Source organism: Triturus cristatus, chromosome 7, assembly GCF_964204655.1.
Source record: "Triturus cristatus chromosome 7, aTriCri1.1, whole genome shotgun sequence".
NCBI lineage: Eukaryota > Metazoa > Chordata > Amphibia > Caudata > Salamandridae > Triturus > Triturus cristatus.
The window spans coordinates 1,353,531,383-1,353,557,943 of record NC_140590.1 but is presented as its reverse complement, the minus strand read 5'-3'; the positions used below and the strand labels follow the sequence as shown (position 1 = coordinate 1,353,557,943).

Here is a 26,561-nt window from a genome sequence, read left to right as displayed (position 1 = left end):
ATAGCCAATAGGTCTCGCTTTTGGGACCTTACAAGTATTTAGTTATGCAACTGTTGCATGGCTAAACACTTATAAGGTCCCAAAGGCGAGACCTATTGGCTATGCCAATGCTTGTTAAGTCTTGCCTTCCAGACGGGTTTTATCTGTTTGTACGCAAAAACATTTTGTGGACCATGCCAAAAACTTTTATTGTCACATTTATTCGCTTGCTTCTCATTCGTTAGCATGCCTTCCTCTTCTTGTGTTGGCCCCACCCAACCGAATCATAGCATCTTTACCATTCTTTCTTTCACCTGTGTTGTGCGGCTTCTCTCATTAAATACCTATAGGAAAGTAGGATCTTTCGGGCATACATTCCCCGTATTTTTGCCTGGTGTCAGTGTGTTTTGACTGTAGTTCACTGGTATCCTGCTAATCAGGACCCAAGTGGCAGCGCTCTGTCCTGTACATTCTCTGCTAAGTACTTTGTACACCCCAGAATTGGCATACTGGTGTACCATTATAAGTCCCTAGTATATGGTTCTGAGGTACCCAGGGCATTGGTACACCAGGGGTCTCCTATGGGCTGCAGCATGTATTTTGCCATCCATTGGAGTCCATGCAAACTGTGTCTGCAGAGGTGCCTTTGCAGTCTGTGTGAAATGGTGCTGTTACCTTTCAAATTTGGATATAAGGTTTCCCTTGTATCCCGGTCACTGCATTTTCAACCAATAAGTCACCCTTAAGGTAGTGTGTGGGTGCCCCTGCAAGAGCAGAGGTATCCCTACAAACCCCAGACTCAACAGCCATTATAAGGTATATAGTAGTCACTGTCCAGTCGAGATGTCCAGTTACATAATGGCTGCCCTAAACCCGGTCATGTTTGGTATCAAACATGTTGGAATCATGCAACTACACCAATTCCAGTGTTAGTAGCGTGATACCATATACTGGGGTGCTCCTTAGAGGACCCCCTCCCCAAATACCTACCTGTCTAGCCTAACAGGGACTGCCTGCAAGCCCGTGCTGCTGCCACCCTAGACAGTGTTCTACTCCCTTGCTGATGAGCTTCACTCTGTCGGGGAAGCTGAACAAAGGATTTCCATTGAAGGAGAGGTGTGACCACCTCACCTTTAGAATTAGGTAGAGTGGGGGAGCTTCCGAGCGCCACCAGACTGCATTTAAGGGCACATTTGGTGCCCTCCCTGCATAAACCAGTTTTGCCCAGTTTAGGAGCCTTCGGCTCCTGCTTTGGAGCCAAACCACACAAAGGACAGGGGAGTGTCCACCCCTTGGTCCAGATCCTCCCTAGCATGGTGCCTAGAGCTCCTTCAGGTGGCCACTTGATTCTGCCATGTTGAATCTTGGCCCCTGGGAGCATCTGACTGGCTAGGGCAGCCGAGTAGCGTCCCTGACCCCCTCTGGTAGGTGGGTCACCATCAAAGTGTCCCTTCCCCTTTTTAGGGGTTCTTAATGGCTCCCTGAGGATGGGTCCTTAGATGTGTCCCAACAACAACGTCTAGATCCAACTGCCTGGTCCCTGAAGACTTTCCAAAGACTCTTCTGTTGGTGATCACTGGAACTCTTCACTTTTTAAGCCAGGACCTACAACAAGACTGCTCTAGTAGGAAGATTCCTGTTGCATCTTCGTCTCTGTGCTTTTCCAAGTTCTGCAACTCAGTGGCCTTGCATCTTCCTGAGTCACCAAAGAATCAGCCTGCGTCCCAGCCTGAAGGAATCTTCCTTGGAGTGAAGGAGTCATTTTCCTGCATCCGCAGGCACCTCTACGTCGACGACCGGTTTGCTGATCCTGTTGTCCCACTGATATCGCCCGGCTCTGTAACACAGGTGATGGTTTGTTGGTTCTCCAGAGGCCTGACCAACCTTCGACTGCAACTTGGGCAACTAATTCTTCTTCAGCCGATGTGAACTGCCTCCTTGTGCACCACGTCTGTTTGAGGTTACCAAGACTTGTTGCGTCTCTTCATGAAAGATCTTCAAGCTCCAGGAAGCCCCAGCCTCCAGCACTGCACAGCTCCAAGAAAGATGCCCTGCCTGCATCCTCTGCATTGTGGGCCTTCATCGCCTGTGTGCTGTTGTGGCTTCCATGCAACTCCCTGTGTCTGCTGCCAGAGGATCCTCGAGGGGGCTCCATTGATTCCTGCTAGCTCTCCTACGTGTTGAGGGCCAGCCCAGACTTACTCTTGCTGGGTAAGTCCCATAAACCTTGCTGGTCTGCAACACAGCATCTTCTTCCGCCAACCTTTGTTTGCGTTTGCCAAGGTTTGTTGGTGGTCCTGCCGGCAACTGACCTTCCTGCACTCGTCTATCGGTGTGGGACAGCTCGTGAACGCCTCCTGTGCTCCTGCATTATCACCTGGGCTCCACAGCTGCTGCTTCATCCTCACCGTGCCACCAAAGAACCTCCAACCAGGGCTGGTATTGTGCTCCTGTGCCCCCTGGTTGCCACTGGTCATGGTTTGGACTCTGTCCTCTCTGCTTTCAGGTTCTTGTCGTCTGGATTTCTCATCCTGGTTTCACCGGCCTGGTCCTGAAGACACTGTTGCTGCTGATCTTTTATTAACCTCCATTGGCGTATATGGGCGTTTCCAACTCCACTTCAACCCTTTGCACCTGGGATCTCTGGTGTAGGAATCCTGGTTCCTGGGGTATCCACAGGTGGGGTGGCTCTCCAACCTTCCTTTATCAAAGTGGTTCCTCCGGGGTCCATAGGGAAGGGCCCTAGAACTGTAAAATTCCAACTGTGACTTACCCAGTGTTATCCTATGTACGTTACAGTGTAACCACTCTGCACCCGGGCGCCTTGTGGTCCCTGGGAACTCACCTGGGGTGGTTCTGTGTTTCCCCTGGAGTCCTCCATCCTTGAGTACAAGTCCCGTTTTATTACTTACCTGACAGTCCACAATTTTAGTATATGGTTTGGCCCCCTGGTTGGGCCCTTTGCGTTTTCCTATGCTATTTACCTCTTTCTAAAGTATTTCTTGTGTGAAATTGATCTCTCCGGGCAGGAGATATACCAAGTTAGTATCTAGTGGGTACTAATAAGTAGTAAGTATTTTTATACTCACCTGGTGTGGTTCTTTCTTGTGTGAAAAGCTTAATGACTGACTATAGTGGTACGTGCACTTGGTTTACACCACTCCTGAATAAGCCTTAACTGCTTTCCACAGCTACCCCGCAAGAGCTCTGGTTTTCAGGGACCTAAACACTATCTCTAAGGGTTGCCTGGATGCAGTGCACAATGCCTCACCATAGGTGGACACTATATACTGAGCCAACATCCTACAATACACACACATGCCCATTGCTTCCCATGCAACCTTACACCCCCACCCCTCTATTATTCACCTACCCTTCACCCTAGTAGTAATTTTGGGGGGAGACCTGGCAGCTGCCATTTGCTGCTGGGCTGTTCCAAATTGTACAAAGCTCTTTTAGTGCTTCCCCTCGACTTTCACATTGCTTCCCCTCCACCTGCTCCCCCACCCCATATGGTCATTTATTTTTGGAAGGCCTGGCAGCTCCCATTTGCTGACATTTACCGGTCTAAGGGGTGTTCATCATTTTAGTTCAGTAAATAAAATAAAAGAACAGGGTGCCAAGTACTTTAATGGGTACGGCATATGTAATTACACATGCCCTAAATGTGGCCGACGCCGTAGCAAGAGCAGTCAACACCAGTATCCTGGTCAGATGGCATACCTGGCTTTGTTTCTCCGACTTAAATAGCATCTGTTCAACTTGCCATTCAGAGGTGAACATCTCTGCCACCATCACACAACACTTGTTGGGGGGAGACTTCAGGAGTTTCTTTCTCATTGGCAAGCGGTCACCCCAACTAGTGGGTTCTCGTTATCATAGAGCACTGTTCCTGTCTGGAGCTTACCTCAACCCCACAAAACATTCCACCCCTCAAGCTTACTCTCAGTCCTGAATACCAGCACCTCTTCAAGAAGAGGTTCATGCGCTTCTTCCTGAAGGGGGCAACAGAACCAGTGCGAACGGGATGTACTTTCTATGCAAGGGGTCTCAACCTTTTCTGTAATAAGAGATACTTATGTTAAATGAAATCATCCCGAACTACCAGTACTATTAGTATTGTGATAGTTGCCACAACAATTAAGATCACATTAGTGGACAAAATATGTAAGATTACTAGTAGTGGTCATCTCAGTGCATCAGGCAGTATTGCTAGCAGTAATGTTAAAATGTGTCAATTTGGAGTGCATCTACATGATTAGTACATAACAGAATTTTCTGCAGTGCCCTGTCACCAAGATAATAATGATAGTAATAATGTTTCCAAAATGCCACATTATTTATTATTCAAATATTCAGTTTTAAATACATTTTGTTAATTTGTCTTTTTCTCTTTAAACAGCAGCTTATGCGTGCTGAGAAAAAAAACATTTGAGTTCTTAAATTCACTCTCAATTTTTGTCCACATATATTAACTCAACCAAACAAAAGTTTCAAATTTAGTAGGCTGGGCTGCACACAGGAGAGCTACTTGCAGGTAGCTGGAGAGCTACCTGTAGCTCATGAGCTTCTCTTTGGAGAAGCTGGCTCTATACTTCCTAATACGAAAAAAAGATGGGTCTCTAAGGCCCATACTAGACCTCAGGTCACTGAACATCTACATCCTCTCAGAACATTTCCACATGATCACTATGCGTTAATTGATTTCACTGTTGCAGCAAAGCGACTTCATGACTGCACTGGATCCGAAGAATGCCTACCCATCCATCCCACTCATCACCTCTACCTACGTTTCTTGGTATTTGGGCAACATGTTTAAAGTATTGCCATTAGGAGTCACCACAACACCCAGAGTATTCACCAGATGCCTAGCTGTGGTAGCCACCTATATCGGAAGGGGCAGCACTCACGTGTTCCCCCACCTAAACGATTGGCTGATCAAGAGTGCACGCAAGCAACAGTGTCTTGCTCAAACTAAAGCCACTATATCCCTCCTCCACAGTTTGGGGTTCATCAAAAATAACGCCAAGTCTCACCTACAGCCCCTTCTGATCCAGCCCTTCCCGAGGGCTGTCACCTCAAGGCATACCCCAACCAAGCTAAGGTGCAAGCATTCCAGCAGATACTGCCTCTTTTCCAACCAGATCGTCAACTCCTAGTAAAAGCAATTATGCGCCTTTGTAGAATGATGGCTTCGTGTAGCCATAGTCGGCCTCGTATGTAGCCATAGTCCCACATGCCAAGCTACATATGTGTCCGTTCCAACAGTGCCTATCAGCACATTGGTCACCAGCAGAGGGTCACTTGGAGGATCTAGTGTTGATATGGGTCCACAGTGTTGGAACAGCAACAATTGGTTGCAGGGCCGGCTCTTTACTGACATTATTCCACTGGTGACCATTACCACCGATGCCTCACTCTCAGGATGGGGAACGCATCTTCAGCAACTAACTGTTGAGGGCATGTGGTCACCACAACAAAGGGGTCTCCACATCATTTTCCCTGAGCTCCTGGTCATCTAGTTAGTGCTCAGGGCTTTTTTTCAGGAGGTTTAGCACAAAGTAGTCCTCATACAGACAACATGACTGCCATGTATTATCTCCAAAAGAAAGGGGGCACACACACACTGCTGTTATCAACACTAGTGCAAAGCTTTTGGCACTTCACCATCGGATACACCAACTGATGGAGTACCTTATAGGAGTGGACAATAACTTGGCAGACCAGCTCTGTAGGATGTGCGGCAACAAGTCCATGAGTGAGAACTCCACTCACAATTCCTGCTCCTGTACCTAAACCATTGGGAGGGGGGGGCGGGGGGGGGGGTTTGGGGGGGGGGGAGTTCGATCACTTTGCCACCGCCCAAAACGCAAAATCCCAAAATTTTGCCTCCAGGTTCCCAGAGTACATGGATAATGTTCCATGGATGAATTGGGAAGGCATCTTTGCCTATGTTTTTCTTTCTCTCCCACTCCTTCTGTATTTGGTCCACAAGTCTCAGCAAACATCCTTTACTCTCATCTTGGTGGTTCCCAATTGAGTCAGGCAACCCTGGTTCTTGGCCTTCCTCGAGATGTTAGTTGTTCCCCATGAAGAGCTACCCAACAGGCTGGACCGTCTCTCTCAGAACCAAGACACAATCAGACAATCCAATCCCAGGCAGCTCGTTCTAGCAGTTTGGCTCTTGAGGTTTTAGAGTTTGGTTATCTCAGACTCCCTCTAGAGTGCATGGACATCTTAAAAGCACACAAACCCACTACATGAGCCTCCTATTTGGTCAAGTGGAAAAGGTTTGCTCATTACTGCACTTCCAAGCACCTGGACTTTTTTATAGGCATAGTCCAGGATATTATCTGTTGACTCCTCCACTTGCAGAATCAGGCCTAGCTTACACTTCTATATACTTTCACTTGACCGCTTTTGCAGCTTACATAAAGAACAGGAAACACTCATCTTTATTCATGATCACTGTTATCAAGTCTTTCATGGAAGGACTCAAACGGATTGTCCCCCTCCCCCAGGGTAGCCCCTGCCCTTTTCTGGAACCTTATTGTTGTCCTTACCAGACTCACAGGTCCTCCTTTTGAACCACTACACTCATGCCCCTTACTCTCCTGAAAGATCACCTTCCTTGTTCTTTTATATCCTTCAGTCGTGTTAGCGAGCTGCAGACATTCGCTTTAGAGGGGCTTTTTTAATCAAGTTCCTCAGGGCTAAGCCTATGTTCCTTCTCAAGATGGTGTCTTCCTTTCACCTCAGCCAGCCCATAGAGTTCCCTTTCTTTTCCCCTCCATATTAGAGAGGGCCATTCACACCCTGGGCATTAAATGTGCCCTCTTGTACTTCATTGTCAGGACAAAACTCTTTCACAAAACACAGCAGCTTTTTGTGTTTATTGCCAATCCTCTCTAAGGACATATTGTATATAAAACAAGCATTTACAATGCAATGGTCTCGGCAATATTATAGGTAGAGCTATTGGTATTGCTCATTATTTTTTTATTTTTTTTGTATCCCTAATTAAATGGCATTGTTATTTCTATTGGCATTAGCTTTTTTTTTGCATATGTGATACCTATTGCATTAGCAGAGAGAGAGTGAGGTAGTGAGAGAGAGTGAGGTAGTGAGATAGAGAGTGAGGTAGTGAGATAGAGAGTGAGGTAGTGAGATAGAGAGTGAGGTAGTGAGAGAGTGAGGTAGTGAGAGAGTGAGGTAGTGAGAGAGTGAGGTAGTGAGGGAGAGGGATGTTATGAGGTAGTGATATATAAGCATAGAGTGATGTTGTGATGTAGTGAGATAGAGAGAGGTAGTGAAAGAGAGAGTGAAAGTGAGTTAGTGAGATAGAAAGAGTGAGGTAGTGAGATAGAGAGTGAAGTTGTGAGGTTGTGAGCTAGAGAGTGAGGTAGTGATGTTTTGAGAGAGAGAAGTTGTCAGGTAGTGAGATAGAGTAGAGTAGTGAGGTAGAGAGAGTTATGTAGTGAGAAAGAGTGAGGTAGTGAAACAGTGATGTAGTGAGGGAGAGGGATGTTGTGAGGTAGTGAGATGTAAGCAGAGTGGTGTTGTGATGTAGTGAGATAGAGAGAGGTAGTGAAAGAGACAGTGAAAGTGAGTTAGTGAGATGTTGCAGAGTTCTGATCCCGTGATGAGGAGCACACACGCTGCTGAACTTGGCTCCGGTGGGAGTATAACTTTTGCTTGTTTTCATGTGAAGTGTTTGTGCAAGGTAAGTTTGCACATTCACGCTGGAGCAGTTTAAGGCAGCAGGCATGAACCTTGGATACTTTGTGTTTCTGACACTTTAAGCTTCACATTTCGAGCCAGGTGGAGAGGATTGGTATTAAAAGCAACAAGTAAGGAGTTTTTAGAAAGAATTAACACAGTGAGTTCAAGCAGCGGGACAGCCCTGCACACTCCGAAAAGCCTGGCACAGAAGTAAATAGATGACATACAGTAAGCACATTTCGAGCCAGGTGGAGAGGATTGTTCAAATTTAGAAGGACACCTAAAAATTCTAAAATGTACAGACCTGCAAGAGCTGGTATCCATTTGCAAGAGAGGAGAAAAGTCGAGCAATGGCCTACGATTGGATTTTCGCTAAAAACTGAAGTATCATAAACGAAAATAATAAAAAGTAAAAGAAATGTGGTCAGCAGAGAGGAGCTGGAATGGCATACGTCAGTATGATAGCTGAGCTCTTGAATACCATTGATTTAGGTTTTAGAGCAATACGAATCGAAAATACAAGCCTGATAAATGACACAACGATTCTGAAAGTTTAAATGTCCGCACTCCAATTAAACTGAAGGGCAATCTTGGAAAAGAAGATATCGGTGTAAGTTATTTTTAAAACTACATTGATTTACTCGCTCGAAACTGACACGCTGCCAACATAACATGGATGGCACACTGGGTTAAGTACGTTGCTAAAACACGAGTTTCTTTGGGTCATAAGTTCCAGCCACATCAAGGACCACCCATCCGTCTTAGTTTGGTAAATGGGAGAACAAATGCATTGGGTAATAGCACTCTATTTTTTACAGCGCTCAAACGGTGATAAAGCAGTATGGAGCGCTATATGAAAAACAAGTTAACATTAGATATAGCTTACACCACGCAGGAGCTGAAAAAGACGGAGCCTATTTGGAGGGACGGCCCTTCCCTTCCAATGGCTGGCCTCCGTTTAGGAAGCCAGCCAATGGAGGAGAACCAAAAAGAGAGGCGGGCTAATGAGCCATTCTCAGAAACATAAGATCTCCGGACTTCCGGTTCTGCCTTCGGCAGACCGGATGGTCCCTCGGCCTAAAAACCACACCGTGGATCCCGCCGCCACGCTCACTGACCCCGCCCCCATTGCACGCAGCATCACAGTTCCCATACTTTACCACTGCTCATAAGTAAGAATATTTTGCATATAATTTTCGTAAAACCAATAGATCTTGACTAATGACAGACTTTAAAACATAGCCCTGTCAAAGGCTTCAGATCTTCGCTCTCCGGCTCCCTGGGTGGGATTTTCTATCAACACATTTCTAAAGCACCCAGCTTTGGGTTCTTCCAACTTGCTCCGCCCCCTTTCAGTGACGTGAACCCTCAGCGAGGACACCCACGCCTCTATTACAGCAAGACCTTCCTTCTAGTGAGTCTGGTGACAGCTGTGCCCATGTCTCGGAAGAGGCAGAGATGGAATGTACTGAGGCCGGTGTGGGCATCGGGGGGCAGGACAAGGGAGACATGACGCGGGTTGTGCACTTCAAGCGCCGTCTTGGAGAAAGGGCCAAGTGCCACACACACACATGGACACGCACACACTGTCGCGCTCTCTCTTAAGCAGCACACACAGTCAAACAACACACAAGCAGACACACATAGATAGGCAGGGAGATGGACGACCACTCAAAGAGATGGGTGCAAGCAATCACGTATGCATCACACACCGGCAGGAATCTGTGCACGCACAACCTCACACTTTCACACACACAGACCACAAACTCACAGGCACAAACACGCACAGCTCAAAATACACAAATCCTCACCCACACAGGCGGTGCTTTAAATGGGAAAATAAGGGCGGCCCTCACCCAAACGAGGCACGGAGTTTGGAGTTAAGGTGCAAGCACTTCTCTTCCAGGCCGGAGGTTGGGAAATTGAGTACCAACAAAACTGTAAAAGCATCATCAATTATTTACAGTGCTTAAGCAATGAAGCATGAATCTAAGCGCTAAAAATAAAGTTTATCCTGCCAGTGAGGATTAGGCCACAATTGTCTGATATCACACGTTTTGTGACCTGCCATTTATTTTGTAATAGAATAAATGCATTGTTAATGCGGAATGCTTGTCGACATATTTCGTTAAAAGTGACTTCATCTATTTCCATTCTTTAAAAGTGCAGATGATAATGTGTCCGTTTGGAAAGTGCCTTTTGTGAAAGATTGGTGTCTGCCGACAGCAGGGTTTGAGGGATGCGAGGAAGTGCTGGCAGCGTTTTGATATCGGTGAGAGCTGGCCACAGAAGCACACACAGTGCAGGCACACACACTCGCGCCCAACGCTAGTGACGTCAGATGAACACGCACGTCGTTTGAAAGGTAATGTAGGACAGAGTACTTAAGGCTGCACTGACCCCCGTTCTCCTTGCTACAGGGCTCTCTCTCCGTGTGCCCAGGGTCACACACAGTCAAGCGCCGTCTTGGAGAAAGGGCCAAGTGCCACACACACACATGGACACGCACACACTATCGCGCTCTCTCTTAAGCAGCACACACAGTCAAACAACACACAAGCAGACACACATCGACAGGCAGGGAGATGGACGACCACTCAAAGAGATGGGTGCAAGCAATCACGTATGCATCACACACCGGCAGGAATCTGTGCACGCACAACCTCACACTTTCACACAAACAGACCACAAACTCACAGGCACAAACACGCACAGCTCTCCGTGTGCCCAGTGTCACACACAGAGCTGAAGAGCCCTGTACTCCCCTGATCCGTTGGGGTCTGAGCGTTCTCATCCAGTTCAGGTCACACAGACTGTTCCTCACTCGCGTCTTGTGAAACCCGTGAAGCGGGTCATGCGCCGACCTTGGCCGACAAGACACAGCACTTCACCTGCACCGCTTGGAAGGTAGGTTGGGGCGCCTTGTGCTGATCTTCGCAGGGCTAGATTAGACCCTGCTGTCGGCCACGGTGTGACGCGGGCCCTCTCCACCCCTGGCAGGCCGAGGCAGCCCTGGTGAACTTCAGAGGAGTGCTGCTGGATTCTCAGCAGTAACTACGCATTGGGGTACATAGAGGCTCTATGTGCCTAAAAACCCCTCGGGAGCAGAGAGGCGCCTGCGCTGGTAGTCATACGTACCTAACCCGATCCTGCTAAGCCCACCGGTCTAGTTATTTTTACAAGCTGGCTGTACTTAAATGTGACGCTGCGCGAGCCCTGACACCGATAATCGCTTTGCTCTGGCGCGGCCAGACGACAGCAAGAAAATGGCGGATGGAAGCTCCAAAAAAAGATTCGAGGGCGTGTTCCTGCTGTTCTAAAAGGGCGTGGCTAAAAAGTGGAAAGAACAGCAAGGAACACGCCCCTGAATCTGAAAAAGACGGAGCCTATTTGGAGGGACGGCTCTCTCCTCCAATGGCTGGCCTCCGTTTAGGAAGCCAGCCAATGGAGGAGAGGCAAAAAGAGAGGCGGGCTAAGGAGCCACTCTCTGAAACATTAAATCTCCGACTTCCGGTTCTGCCTTCGGCAGACCGGATAGTCCTCGACCTAAAAAGGCCATAGCCAAAGTTATGCAAACATACTTCATTTAGGCTTAAAAGAAGTGTGCTTGCCTCGTCCAGGCTGTATTACACACACACACACAGCAAAAAAGGCCTCTATCGCTTTCCTTGGAAATATCCCTGTAGCTGACATTTGGAAGGCAGCCAGATAGTTCACTCCATACACATTTACTAAACACTTCAGTGTGGATGTCCTCACATGCCAACAAGCTAGAGTTGGTCGGACTGTTCTAAGAACTTTGTTTCAATCTTCTGCAATATTCACCAGCTAACCCCTTAGGGCAGTGCTTTCCAAACTTTTCGTCTTGGTGACACACTTTATAGGCATGCATCATTTCGCGACACAGTAATTCAGTTTTACTGGCAAAATGGAGGTTAAATTAACGGCATTTTTAGACATGCATCATTTTTCACACTGCACATACATACAAACTTACTGAGTATTGACAACAAGTAGTAGGCAGCGAGTAGGCAGAGGCAGCTTAGCAGCAGCACTTGGATTTGTATGAGAGTTGATTGTGGTGAAAGAGGAGAATACTTTGAAGTCAGGATTTGTAGGTGGGTTGATGTTTTTTACCAGTACTGTGGTGGTTGGATTCATCAGGCATGCCTGCAGTGCCATCCATGATTTCAACGTTATCAGGGCCAGGGGAGTGTCAAGGACAGAGCACTTCCTAGTGATGGCCATTTCATTTTGTTGTCTTTCAGTATTTGCTAATGCATATATCGGTCTTTGTATTTATGTAGCAGGAACTGAGCAGTGGAGCAAAACCATGCTGTCAATTAATTAGTGAGGTTAGCGAAGATACAATATCGTGTATATCAAACAGCTTTGTACAAATGTAAATTACACACGTGTTAAGTAATTTAAGCTAAAGGCCCCATCCATGGGTTGCCATTCCTGGATTGATGAGGCTGGAACAGTTGGAAGTCCAGATATTTGTTGGAGCTGCTTGTGGGAAGTTATGTTAACATCATCTCTATTTGTCATGCCCAGGGCTGAATGTGGATTACTTCCAAGTATGGGTGGTTCATGGATTGAATACTCAGTAAATATCTTGCTGTAGGCCAGGTGTTGTCCGGGCTGGAATGATCATGTGGGAGACAGCAAACCCCCTCCCCCCAAGTAAGTTGAGGTTCAGGGGATTGTCCACTATCCTGCTGACAAACAGCCATAAGAGAATGCACACAGTTTCCGTGTAGACTCGTATATAACTTCTTTCCACAAATCCTCTTTTAGACTGTCAGACTCACTTGCTATACTCACTCAGTACACAAGTGGCTTGTATGAACACATTTTTCAGTGACCACTGAGTGTGGTCCCTCGTTGCCCACCTAGAGTGACTGAAGCTCCTCCCAGCCTTTGATTCATGTGGCGTTGAGCTTGCAATGATGGCGCGTGCTACCTGACCACTGTTCCTAGGATATTTTGGAATGGCTCTTAAGGACTGCCTGGAGATGTAATCATTTATGCGCCTGCTTCTTTAGTCTGCTTCGGATCCTCGTGAATGAGGTTTTGTTTCCCTATGCCACCTGTTGATTGTTCATCTCAACTCTTTAGTGCCGTTAGTGTATCTGGCTGCCTGATAGCATTGCATTCTTTGGGCACCACGGGGTCTGTTATTTTAATACACTTGTGGGCCTGGGCTTCGAGGCGCATTCAAGGCTAATGAAGTCTGCAGCATCAGAGGGGTGTAGGGCTTTTGTATGTGGACATCAATGACAGGTGATGTCAGAAGTGAATGAGTATTGGGTAGACGCCGCAGTATATTACTCACGCCGCTTTCACCAGGCCACAAGAACAGCAGCGCAAGGCTCCATTAGGGCAACTCCCCCTCTCCCGACTTCCACAGGAAGCATCAGCGAGCGCCGGATTTCGACCCCAAAGCCATATGGGGCTGCCAGCCTCCCCCTGCAGCCGGCATAGGCTGGATGTGAACGGGACTGCAGAGGGGCCAGCTGGAGACGCCGCAGTATATTATTCACCACCGCTGCAACGGGCCATCGGAAGAATGGCAGGATGAATAGGCCACGTCTCATCATCATTGCACGACACACCCACACATGGCAGGCGACACAGTAACGTGTCGCGACACAGAGTTTGGAAAGCTCTGCCTTAGGGGAATACTGCTTTCTAGTCTACTATGCAGAGCATATGTATCTACATCCAGACATGCTACAAATTGAATGTTACCCTGTAAGCATCTGTTCCTATCTAGTGTTGCTGTAGATTCACATGTGCCCGCTCACCTCCCCGTAAACCTTTGGTTTATAATGCTTCACTTACATACATAAACTTGTAAATACCTTCTTGCACCCAACTTTCCTATCTACTGATCCATCTCTATGCTCACCCTCTGTGTAGAAAACTATTCAACAAGCACCATGAGCAGCGAGGGGTTGGTATAGTTACATATGGTAATAAAATATTACTTTATGTTAAAAAAAAAAATAGAACTTCACTGAAAAAAACAAAGGTTACAGTGACATTATAGTTGGGTATAATAATATTATCTTACTTATAGCAATATAGTTAGAGAAAAATGTCAGTTTCAAAGTAACATTTTAAACCAAAAGAAAACACTGAACCTTATCATTTATAGCATAATTCAGTAACTATTACTTGTGGCATTGAAAAGGTATATATACCTTAATGTCTCTGCTGTTTCAAATTGTGATTCAGTGGTTTGCAACCCATGTCAATCACATTTGAATTGTTAGATAAATATGATCAGTGATTTGGTCTGTAGATTTTTTTCTCACCATCTTGAAAATTCGGGTATTGAGTTCTATATGCATCTATTGTACTGGGGAAAAAAAGGCAGTGTAATAAGTGTCTGACCGCAGGGCAGTTGTTGGCGAACCAAAGATGTGGAAACCTCAAGTAACAGACCAGGGAAAATGTTAGCAAACTGAGCATAATTTGTTACTCAAACACAATCACAATTTTGATAGCTGCCATTTAAGGTAGTGGATTAGTCTGCAATTTAATAACAGTGGCGGTCGGCATAGATCGGGGAGGCGGGGTGGGGTGGAGGAAAGTAATAAATAAAACTAACCTTCTCGCCGCAGCGTCTCTTCAGTCTCTCCTCTGCTTCAGGACTCTGCCGGAACAGGAAGCACCCAGGCTCCCCTGACCAATCACAACGCAGCAATGCAGCGTTATGATTGGTCTGAGCGCCGTGGTTCGGAGCTCAGCCAGGGAAAGGGGCTCTAGGCATGTTCTCCATGCAGGTTGTAATGCAGCCTGCAAGCATTCATGCGCACTTGGAGTGGGCAAACCACTCCTCAGCTGCCTCGCTCGGAGAGCAGAGCAGCCCCGCTCACCCCAGCCATAAAGCAGCAGGAACAAATACAATTATAATAACATTCACTAATTATCATTTTATTTTTCCTTTAGTTACACTGCTTAAAAGCAGTGGGGCAACACTCCTCCGCCTTAGCGGAGGGCTGCCACTGTTTAGTAAGAAATCCTGAATCACAGAGGGTTACAAAAATGCAGAAGGGGTTTGAGGCCGAGAGAAGGAGCGAGGCCGAAAAAAAGACAGAGGAGAGAGCCAAAGGTCACGTGCAACGAGTTTTGGGTATTGGCGTTCAGGGCAACACTTGTTTCGTAGATTCATCCACTTCTTCAGGGTCTCCTGCATCTGTGCACATTGGGTGGCTGCCAGTGGACTTATGCGGTTTTAGTCTTCCTATCATGGAAGTCTGAAGATAATGTGACTATTATGTCTCTGTAATAACGCGAGCCTTGCACTTGGGTAGAGAAACCTAACAATAGATGTAAACCACCGAATGGATCAGAATATCAGATGCAGTGTTCATAGAAGAGTAAATTCGGCCACAATTGAGTAAAAGGACTAGAAAAGAACTTGAATAAAGCCGTCAAGAATTGGCTAAATCCATAAAACAATTGTTGGCTGGTTGTGACAATAACTTTGATCCAATGGCCTAGAAATGAACCGAATAATTAAAATAGAGGGCTCTAAATATGATGACAATGGAAGGACAGAAATATGTCATAAAAGCAGCTATATTCTGCATAAGTGACAGTATATAAAGCCAGTTGAAGTCCTGAAAGCATTAAATGAAAATTTTAGTTTTTAATGAGTTTTGTATTCTAAAATTGTTTTGTACTTTTTTAATAGAATGAAATACGTGTATTTTCATAAAGAAATGTTAAAATGAATAATTATTGCTACTCCACAAAGAAAAACCTATTTTTGTTGTTGTTATATGCAAAGCTCTTTATGCCACCCCGTGATTGCCTGTAAGAGCTTTGCGGAGGAAGGGGGGGCAGGGAGATAACGTGATATGTCCATACAGTGGGTATGGGCCACATTCGTTTCTTTGAAAGGCAACCTTTACTCTTGGAAAGTTGCTATTAATTCGTTTGCTCTCTGTTTCATTTGGAGCTAAGTTTATATCCCCAGACCACATTTGGAAGAAGTTTTATGTGTACGTCGCTTTCAATGTGTCTGCTATAGTTGAAATCTGAACTTATATTCCTGCGTCATCTTGCATTTTGTCGAATCTGGTGGCAGTGCATCGCAAATATATGGCAATTGTGTGAACTGAACGACGTACAAACAGTGTGGATGGCATTGCATGATGACTGGACATCAGACGAGCGGCAGTCGGTGGCATCTTTCATCTGTAAATAGTGATGGTGTTGTATGCATAACTGGGAGCTGCCAAGATGCAGAAGTGGGAGTTAGCGCTCCCAACTCTGTTACAAAATATAAACGACTCCCTTTCCCCGTCTACTCCCCGGAACTGATGCAGTGAATCCGTTTTTTGGAAAAGGATCTTAAAGCAGGTTCTGGTATAAGACTGCAGCAATTCTATTGCTAGTGCTTTGAGATGCAAAGCATCCAGCCCAGAATTGAAGTTCCCGGCAGGCGTTTCGAGAATGGATCAGCGTGTGAAAGAGCCTCCATACGGTGGGGGTATTTGCATATCAATTACTGAACTGCCCAGTGTGGTGCACTTTTTGGGGGGTTGTGGCGCATTCCTGCACACATAAACTCTTCGGTTGAAATTTGCATGTAGATCTTGGTGCAGACTGAAGAAAGCATTCCCTGCATTCAGTCCCCACATTTACATATTTAAGAGCTGTTGTTACGACTAATTGAACTGTGCCCTTCTCAAGCCCTTTATCTCAAGCAACAAGCTGATGCTTGTGGCGCTTTAGGTGGAAATGCGCAACATAATTTGCTATGCCATTCCCCATTTAAAGATACGTTGGTCTATTAAAAATTCCCAGGCCATCTGTAAGGGCCCGAATCACAAAGCCATTTGCATCCCTAATTTTAACTCGAGTCTGTGCACAATGCATGATACACCCGTGCAAATTCATGTTTGTTGCACTCGCAAGTCAATTCAAAGTTCCCAAGTATGGTGTAATATTACATGGAAGTAAATAGTCTCCCAGGCGTTGGTGGGTGGACATTCTAGGACAGGAATGTTTTGCAAAATATCTGAACATTTGTAAACTTTAGCAATCCAGATTTCTATCCTGAATACGATCTGCAATTCAGTCCTGTCACGGGCCAGAGAAAGTATGTATCCAGGCTGGGAATAGGGTAGGACACTCCCAAAGTTGTTGTAGAAATGGGGTAATGAGTTTCTCCATGAGAAAAAACATTTTCATAATGGATAATAAAAGAAATAAAATAGTAAGTGTATTTGCACTCTGTTGGGTGTCTTCACAAAAGGAAATACATCCCTGTATAAATGTACTCTTGTAATGTAACAGGTTTTTTCTATCCATCCTCCCAACTATAGACCCATTACAAACATTGTTTCAAAATGAAACTCCTGGAGAAAGTGGCAGGGCATCAGCTTCAGCACTGTATGAAATCTAAGCGTCTCCTCTGTGAATCGCAGTCAGAGATGGAGCAGCCAGGAGTAGGCATCCAGACACAAGACAGGCCAAGAACTCCAGCTGCAGGCTGGCCCAATACTTGCATGTGTCTTTTTGTTTCTCACCGATGAATTGAGGACTAAGAAAATTACTGTTGCACAAGGCACCCCACCAGAGTTCAACGTTATTGCACTCACTTTGTAATATTGACTTAAAACCACTCTGTGATAGATTAGTGTATCCCGGTATTGAGATTTCATTCTTGAGCCAGTGATAAATTATTTTTGGTGAAGACTCGGAGCTGTAAGCTGCGAAACGTGCGGTGGTCAAGAAGCAGTCAATTCTGGCCCATTTTGGTGTGCGGCGGGGAAGAAAGTGTAGTCCTTGGTAGTGAGAATGCGCAAGCGCCATATATCTGTCAGGCCCACCTCCTGTAGTTAATGCAGGCACTAAGGAATGAAAGCTCCAGTGTGCCCTTTTTTTTTTGCACCGAGCGGTCTTCCGACTTATTTAGAACTAAATGTAAGTCTCCACCTATCAGTACATCAGTGTCGGGGATGTCCAGTACCTGTCCCAAAGCGCTAAAAGTAAACTGTTCTTGGTGATCGTTTGGCGCGTATATAGTCTCTAAAGTGAAAGGGTGTGTGCATGTGTATCACGATTCGTAGGGAGAGGAGTCTTCCTGATTGCGCTACCTGCGTCTGGTGAAGCTGCCCGCGAAAGGTAGTAGCAAAGAGGATCACTGCTGCTTTTTTCCATGGGCCAGTGGAGAAGTATTGGCGGTCAAACCAGCGGTATTTCATCCGTTTCCAGTCGCATTTAAGGAGATGCATTTCCTGCAACATGCGGACATTGCGCATTTAGATTCAGTACTTTAATCATGGGGTTAGGGTGTGTGCGCATGGCTAGTGGGCTAGTGTGAGGGACATGAGTGGAGTCCCATTGGCCGGCTGCGCAACTGTCCGCCTCTATAATTGTGGAGCAACAAAAAGTCTGGTCGACGGAGAGGGAGGTGCGAAAACTTACGGTGGAACTTGGGGGGGCAGGGAGGGGTTCAACTACTCAATCTGCGCGAGTCAGAGCAACTTTGTGAACAGGGGTTGTGACTATGAATAACTAGTACAGTCAAGCACATAGAAAGGGGTGGAGGCTCTGTCTACAGCTGACCACCATAGAGGTCAGGATATATAGGCGGATGTGGGTAATGTGGTGTGGTATGCTCTTTCGGGTTCAATTCAATCACATATTATGGGTGGGCCAGTGGTATTCGTAGTCTGAGGCCAGACCAGGGGCATGGGGCTGTCATGGGGATTTTTGATCTGGTGAGGACTCATGGTGTTGTCTGTGGTGGGGGTTAGATGTCCCGGATCTGATCTATCTTTTTAGCAGGGCACTTTGTGAGTAAGTTCTTCAGCGAGGGTCTTTTTTGGATAGGTGCACCGCCATGGTGTTGTCAGTGGCCCAGGTTGTGAAATGTCATGTTTGTGTTGTTGGTGCATGAAAAAACGTTCACAGAGGTTTCTGCTGGTTGCCAGAGTATCACAGCCTGTAATCTCCGGCCACATGTCGGAATGGGCCCCGTTTGGGCAGTGGTCAGGTAATGTTGTGGGTCTTACTCCGTGTCTCTGGAGGAATTGGTGTGCCAACAGCAGCAGCTTGGGTGTTTGGTGGAGCGATGTGGGTGGAGTCAGGCGGTCTCTACCATCACCCTGTGGGGGTATGTCATCCTGTGTGGCTCCCGCTGTATGCTTGCTGCTCCGATTCCTCCAGCTTCCTGCCCCCCTCACCCCCTAATTTTGCTGGCGGTGGCCTCAGTGCTGGCAAGGGGGGTGTGCCCCCCCACACGTGCAGTAACTACTCACAGTGGAAGGCCTCCATGATGAGAGCCCAGTACTACGCAGGGGAGGGAGAATGGGTGGAGGCTGCTCGCGTGTCGCTCCCTCCGTGTCGAGTCCGCTAGCTGCAGAATGTAATGTCGTTGGGCCTCGACGGATGACAGATGGAGGAGGTCGAGGCACCCCAGATGTGGCTAGAGAACTTGGCAGGCATCGCCGTACCAACTAGCACCACGGGCGCTGTTGTTGTGTGAAGTGGAGCGCCGTCAGGTATCCAGCAGATGGGCTCAGCCGCATTTTGCCTTCCTCGTTCCCTCCTCATGTGAAGCTCATGCTGTGGGAACGGATCCAGAGACCCCTGGAGGGTGGCTGGGCAGCAAGCTCTGTGGGATCAGTGGTCATGCCTGTGCAGGTGGTTCAGGCTGTGAGGTCACCATCCTGTGTTGTGCTCATGGGCCCCAGTCTGCCGGCCTTCACCATGTCTCACAGTGGTTGCGTAGGTGCACAAGATGTTTCTTCAGGCCCCCGTGATCTGCTGGGTTTCCCCTGGTGGGATCATAGGCAAGATCCAGGGTGAACAGGCTGGACCCACCAGCTGTCAGTCGGGCGGCGGAGCCACACACAAGTGCTGTCACTACAGCACCATCTTCGACAAGCCGCCATAAACTCACATATTTGAAAGTGAATTCATACTCAACAAGCATTTGCAATGCAATAGGTCTCACATTAACACAAGTTTAAGCTATTGGCATTGTAAATGACAATACCTTTTATTTATGCTTTAAAAACCAAAACATAAATAAAAGGCATTGTCATTTACAATGCCAATAGCTCAAACTTGCGTAAATGCGAGACCTTTTGCATATGATTGTTAATGATATGCGCATCTGTTTCTGAGAACAAACCCTATGCATATGGATTAAGTCACTTCCTGCAATTGTGCAGCGCTTAGAATGTACATGTTATCGCACTTACATGGTCGTATTCTGTGGTTGTTTTTTGGGAACAACTTAATACCAATCGCATACTCTTTTTATAATGTCTGACTGAAAAAGATGCATGCTAAATAAATGTTTACATGACAAAATGTAATATTAGATTAGAGAAACGGAATGAAGTTGAGCATGAGCCTGAATCTGCGTTCAAAGGAAACACTAAAAGAGATAACACGTGTTTTTTGGAATAGGTGCCTTCGCTGCTTAGCATTAGCAGTGTTACACTAAAGCAAAGAAGGGGCACAGACCTAGACCTGGTGGTTGATACAATAAACCATACCAGAGTGAGAATTTAAAGCACGGCGTGCACGCTGCTTTCAAAACCAGCTGAAGCTGTGCATGTCGTGCCTGCAGTAAGAGAAACTCATTAAAGAAAATGGTGATTACAGACTAAATAACATGTACCGTGTAAGAACCGTAGTAAAAGGGCTAGTCCTCATGAGAGGTTACAAATGAAGATAAGGCAATACTAAGGAGGGACTAAAACCTATTTATGAATCAGATCAATCAATCAATCAATCATGGAATTTGTAAAGCGCACTACATACCCGTGAGGGTTTCAAGGTGCTGGGGGGGGGGGAGGGGGGAGCTGCTGCTATTGGTCGAAGAACCAGGACTTGAGTTGTCTCCTGCAGGTCAGCAGGTCTTCGGTTTGTCGCAGGTAGAGGGGGAGGGTGTTCCAGGTCTTGGCGGCGTGATGGGAGAAGGATCTGCCTCTGGAAGTAGTTCTCCGGATGCGTGGGACCGTGGCCAGGGCGTGGTCAGCGGAGCGGAATTTCCTGTTGGGTACGTAGAAGGAGAGTCAACTGTTGAGATAGGCTGGGCCGGTTTTGTGGAGTGCCTTGTGTGCATGGATCAGGAGCTTGAAGGAGATTCTTTTGTCGACGGGGAGCCAGTGCAGGTTCCTCAGGTGGGGGGTGATGTGGTCGCGGCGTGGGACGTTGAGGATCAGACGTGCAGAGGCGTTCTGGATTCTCTGTAGTCTGTTGATGAGCTTGGACGAGGCTCCGGCATAGAGGGCGTTTCCGTAGTCGAGTCTGCTGCTGACTAGGGCCTGGGTGACTGTTTTCCTCGTGTTTGTCGGGATCCATCTGTAGATCTTGCGGAGCATGCGGTGTTGAAACAGGTGGAGGAGACTGCGTTGACTTGTTTGGTCATGGAGTGTTTCGAGTCGAGGATGACTCAGGTTGCGTGCGTGGTCGGTGGGGACCGGGGGGGGGGGACCCCAGTGACGTGGGCCACCAAGAGTCATCCCAAGCGGAGGGGTTGGATCCGAGGATGAGGATTTCCGTCTTGTCTGTGTTCAGTTTGAGGCGGCTGTCCTCCATCCAGTCTGCGACGGCCTTCATTCCCTGGTGGAGGTTGGATTTGGCGGTGAGGGGGTCCTTGGTGTCGTCGGCGTAGGAGATTATGTTGAGGGCGTGCTGTCGGGCGATGCGTGCTAGTGGTGCCATGTAGACGTTGAACAGCGTCGGGCTGAGGGAAGATCCTTGATGGACGCCGCAGATGATCTCGGAGGCATCGGAGCGGGGGGAGGCGGACTCTGAGTTCTGCCGGAGAGGAAGGAGGTGGTCCTGTCCAGGGCCTTGTCTCGGATCCCTGCGTCGTGCCAGCATTTGCGAAGGACAATGAAACAAGCCAATGAAAAAATATGGGCGGAGAGTGGGCGGGCTTCAAGTGCATACTCCAATACTGCATGCCTCGCAGAGGCGCATGCCCTGCCCAGGCTTGACCTAAAAATTAAGAAAAAAGAGTTTTGGTGTAATTAAATGTTTGCCTAAGATCACAGAGTTTAAGCTGGGAACCCACGATTTATCCAGGGTCTCTAGTTTCACTTTGTCCAAATCAGCCAGTAAATGGGTATCTATTTGTGTTTCCTTATGTTAAGATTTTGTTTTTATCTTTTAGTGGTTTTTCTGCAGTTTTTAAAATATAGTGCAAATTTCACCCAAAGATATTGGAGCGCATTACGTAAGCACCAGCTACATTACACAGCGTTTCGGGCATTGTTTATAAGCACGGAGAGATTACTTGATTTGCCCAGAATCGCAGGACGTTGAGCCGACGCCGAGACTAGAACCTGGTTCCCTAATGCCACAGTCAGCCGCTATAACCGTAACGCCACTTCCTGAGTAGAGGGAGGAAGGCAGAAGCCACATGAGCTCGGCTCGTTAAGGGCTTGCGGTCCCAACAGGACCTCGACCTGAGCCAGAGGCGGGCTTCAGGTTCGAGTCTGACTCGATCTTTCAGTGGCTCGCTCACCTCTATGCAAAGCTACTTACTTCATGCTGAAGGCCAGCTCTGCAAAAAACCGCCATATACTGCAGGTATCCAAGTGTAAAGTTATTAAGACAGCATGTCAGCAGGGACACTATGTTCCAGTCCTTTAATTTGATTTAACTGCTTAATGCATTCTTGGAATTGTCTGTGTGAATGGCTGGAGTTGAACCAGTTGGAGTGAAGTACATGTTTAAATTAGTTTATAAAGGAAAAGCCATTACAGGACGTTTGGGAGTCCCCGGGAGATGGTGTCTTCTGGTAACAAATATTTACTAGCTACATCTGACTTTAGAAATAGTCCATGTAAAAAAATAAGGTATAGGTTATACAAGTGTTACAGGGCATTCATGTAATGTTGAACAATTTCATAGCACACATCACACACCCATTTGTTGATTAGCGCTTAAATATTATGTGCTATGCGAACCCCCCTCAGTGGCTTTATTATAACCACTCTGTCAGGGTTGGCCTGCGCCAATAGAGTAACATTTACAGTATTTTGTATGGAAACGCTATTGCGTCTCAATTAATACATAAAAAATACAAGTTACACAAATTTTATCGGCCTTGGTGGGATGAAAGGCAGAGTGCTCTTCTCAAAATATTGCAAAACACAAATAACCACAGGTAGTGAGGTACTTTACCTGCGAGGATCTACCCAATAGGTGCGCCAGCGATGCCATCACAACATACCATTGAACCTGTTGCTGGTGGAGGTTGGATGAGCATTGTCAGGCCCACTGTTCTGTGGGTCAGGAATTGGGATAGAAAACCCATTGCAAAGGCAACAAACCTGAAGCCAACTCTCGGAAAACCCATTGGATAAGAAAAATGACCATACTAAGGGGACGAATCTGCCATTCAAGGATGACGAATAGCCCTTAAATCTGTAATTGTCACACTGGCACATTGCTAACAGAAAAAGTAAATTATGCATTCTACATGTGGAAAAAAAAGTGCAGAACGATCTGGCAACTGGGACACTGCTGTCCCACTGCGTTTGCGATGTGTAAAGTTGTGTGCTCGGATGGGGTTACTGCTACCCCTTTGCAATCGAAACATAGGCACAATGTCAAGCACATCCGTGGTGAACAATAGTAACTGACATTTAGTTAAGAAAACAGAATGAGGCGCACTTTTCTTTTCAGATTGTGTTCATAGGTTTCTCCACCATTCGCAGTCCTCCGCTCAAAAGGCAACATTGAAATAGCAACCTGCACTGCTTTTCTCGTGGACTACTGCTGCTGTGATCCAGGACGCTAGCATATCGATGTACTAGTCAGCCCATGGCCTGCAGCTGGTCTTTGAAAGTGACCTAGATTGAACTATTTCTGGCATTTGGTTCAATGTTTGCTTGCCATTAATTCCTGACTGCATATTGAATTGTGCTTTCTGCGATATCGATTGCACGTTTATTCTGCAGACCTCGCGTCCGGACTATCTCGTGCATCAACTGGGGCTTGACTCCCAGTATAGAAAATGGAAGGCGTGGTGCCATCTTGTGATTAATAGAATAGATGCCCCCTAATGTGGAAAAATGATACTACAAGTTGCCCCAGAGTTTCATGACCTTATAAAGAAAGTCCTTGCTGATGTCCAGTCCTTATGAACCAACAGAATAACCAAACGTCAAAACACTGGTTGCAGACACCTAGGTCTGTTTTATCAGAATCCTGACATGAACATCTGAGCCTTCCATACTTCCGAGGTAGATAAATTGAGTAACATTAAATTATAGCTCTCGAAAATGGCGGGGCATAGGGTACTTATTGTTGCTACCTTGTCCTTAACATTGTTTCTGCAGTTTTTAAGCGCAAACTGTACAAACCGTATTGGAGCACTTTCCTATTAAATGATGCAAACAAGACGTATTATTTTTAAAAAAAAACATAATAATCAACTTATCTCAGCAGTCAATCTTCTTTACACCTGCCACCCAACTCTTTGAAATCCACACCTCGTGAAGAGCTGAGCAATGCATGCTGGGCGGGTAAAGTGAAACTAAAAAACACCATGCATCTCAGCCAATGAAAGCACTACTCATGCTGCTTAGAATAGTAAACAGCATAAGAGCAGTGTGACGATTGGCTAAGACAGGTGATCACAACGCTCCATCTGGCGCTGATGGGGCTGTTGTTGTTGTTTGTCCAGCTCGCTGACTACTATGTCTACGGAAACCATAAACTGTGCACGTCGGATTGGCCATAAGCAAAATACCGGCCAACCTGACATGCGCAGTTCAGTCAAACAGCCTTAGCTGCCGGTCAGCAATAAAGCCATGCCTAATACTGTCTGCCGGGTGAGGCTGCTCCGTGTGGTGGCATGCACACATTTTGTATGTATAGTGTGGTGCAATGCATGTAAGAAATGGCTGCAATCAGGGGGTCAACGCCCCCACGCCCTAATGTAGAAACCTCAGATGTTGGCTTGCCTGTGTTTGTTCTGTGACTGAAGTCTTCGACTTTAACTCCGTGCTGTAGGCATCAAGGGCCTCTTTTGGTAAAGCTCCTGGTCTGTAGGTAAGTTGGAGAGAATTTATGGCAGCCTGGTAATGTCTGGACAATGTCAGCAGGTCACCCCCTTCAAGGCAGCAAAGCTAGGAAAGTGTCAGTAGCATACAAATAGGTAAAGATTAGCGATTGGTTGGTTCTGGTTTAGATTTAGACCATTCTCAGTGAATTTATACCCAAAAAAAGGAAACCGCAAAACCATACAAACACTAAAGAGTGTATGTGACGCACCTCCCTCTATTTAGAATACAGTATTCTCTGTTCTCATACCCTAAAAAGTCAAACAAAGATTGAGCACTATGCTCCCAGGGTGTGCAGCACCACTGCTCCTGCCGTTTCCAATGAGCAGTCTGAATGACCAAAATAAACTTTTTACAACTGTGGGCTGCACCACCAAATCATTTGTCCAAAAATAATGATTAAATGTCCATCCAATGTTGGAAATATTTGAAAATGTCTTTATTCTTCCTTTGTTTTATTCAAAGTAAAGCACTAGGCAGCCAACACGTTTCGTTCTTTTAGACAAGAACTTCGTCAGGGCTGTAAAAGTATTAAAAACAAGTGTATAGTACAATCTAATGTGTATAAAAACATACAAATAGTATTACCACATTTGATACAATACTATAAGACAGAAGAAGAAAATAATAAGTGCGGAGACACAACTACATTAAAACACAACATATTGCTACACACAGCAATATATAATCGATCTGATGAAAGACATCGGACTATATAGAGGCAAATGTCTCAGATTCATCGAGCGCATTAGTGTATTTCAACAAAACTTATATGTGTTTTATACTCTTTGTTGGAGAATCTAAAAAAACTGCTACGAACACCACATTATCTTCCCAAGTAAGTGATTGAGGCAATACAACAGGTGGACAGTCATTAGTCATTAGCTTTTCATAAAATGCTTGACAGTAAGCTACAGTAGTAATCCATTTTTTCATATACATGATTGATAGTAAGCTACAGTAGTAACCCATTTAGAGAAAGAGACGAAGGGAAACTAGGTTATAGTAGAAAACAGAAAACGGAGTGATACAAAAAAGCATAGAAGCAGTAAAGTAAGAAAAGTAAGTACTGTAGCTAACTATCAAGCATTTTATGCATTTTGGTGTCTCCGCACTTATTATTTTCTTCTGTCTTACGGTATTGTATCAAATGTGGTAATAATATTTGTATGTTTTTATACACATTAGATTGTACTATACACTTGTTTTTAATATTTTTACAGCCCTGACGAAGTTCTTGTCTAAAGGAATGAAACGCGTTGGCTTCCTGGTGCTCTACTTTGAATAAAACAAAGGAAGAATAAAGAAATTTTCAAATATTTCCAACATTGGATGGACATTTAATCATTATTTTTGGATACATGGTTTGGTGGTGCAGCCCACAGTTGTAAAAATGTTTCATTGAAATGCATTAGTCCATTAGGAACACTGCTCTTTCAACCAGTTTGCTATCACAAAGCAGACTCTGAACTATCTCTTTAAGAATAGGTCAGACTCTAAAAATGTGGTATGCATGAGGTATGCTAGGCTTTTAGGAGTCAGTGAGGCCTGAGCAGAGCGTGATACATGCTGAGGTGTGAAAGTGTGGTATCATATGGCTGGGGTACATTATAGTCAATTGTGTCTCATTATCCAAGATCGCTGAATATTTGGGACAGTGTCGGTTACATCCAGTGCTTGAAATGGAAAATAGACGTGCAGGTCCTCTGTACTAGTGTACCTGCTTGTTTTTGAGAAATGCTGGTACTCTCCAATTAAATGTATTACATTTCTCTTAAGAAGAGCCGGTACTTC

At 46.0% G+C, this 26,561-nt stretch overlaps 1 protein-coding gene across 2 annotated transcripts in view; it reads left to right on the top strand.

Annotated features, from left to right (window-relative positions):
- Window positions 1–26,561, top strand: part of LOC146812049 (rho GTPase-activating protein 39-like) — a 485,991-nt gene that overhangs the window by 398,129 nt on the left and 61,301 nt on the right. The window lies entirely within an intron of this gene.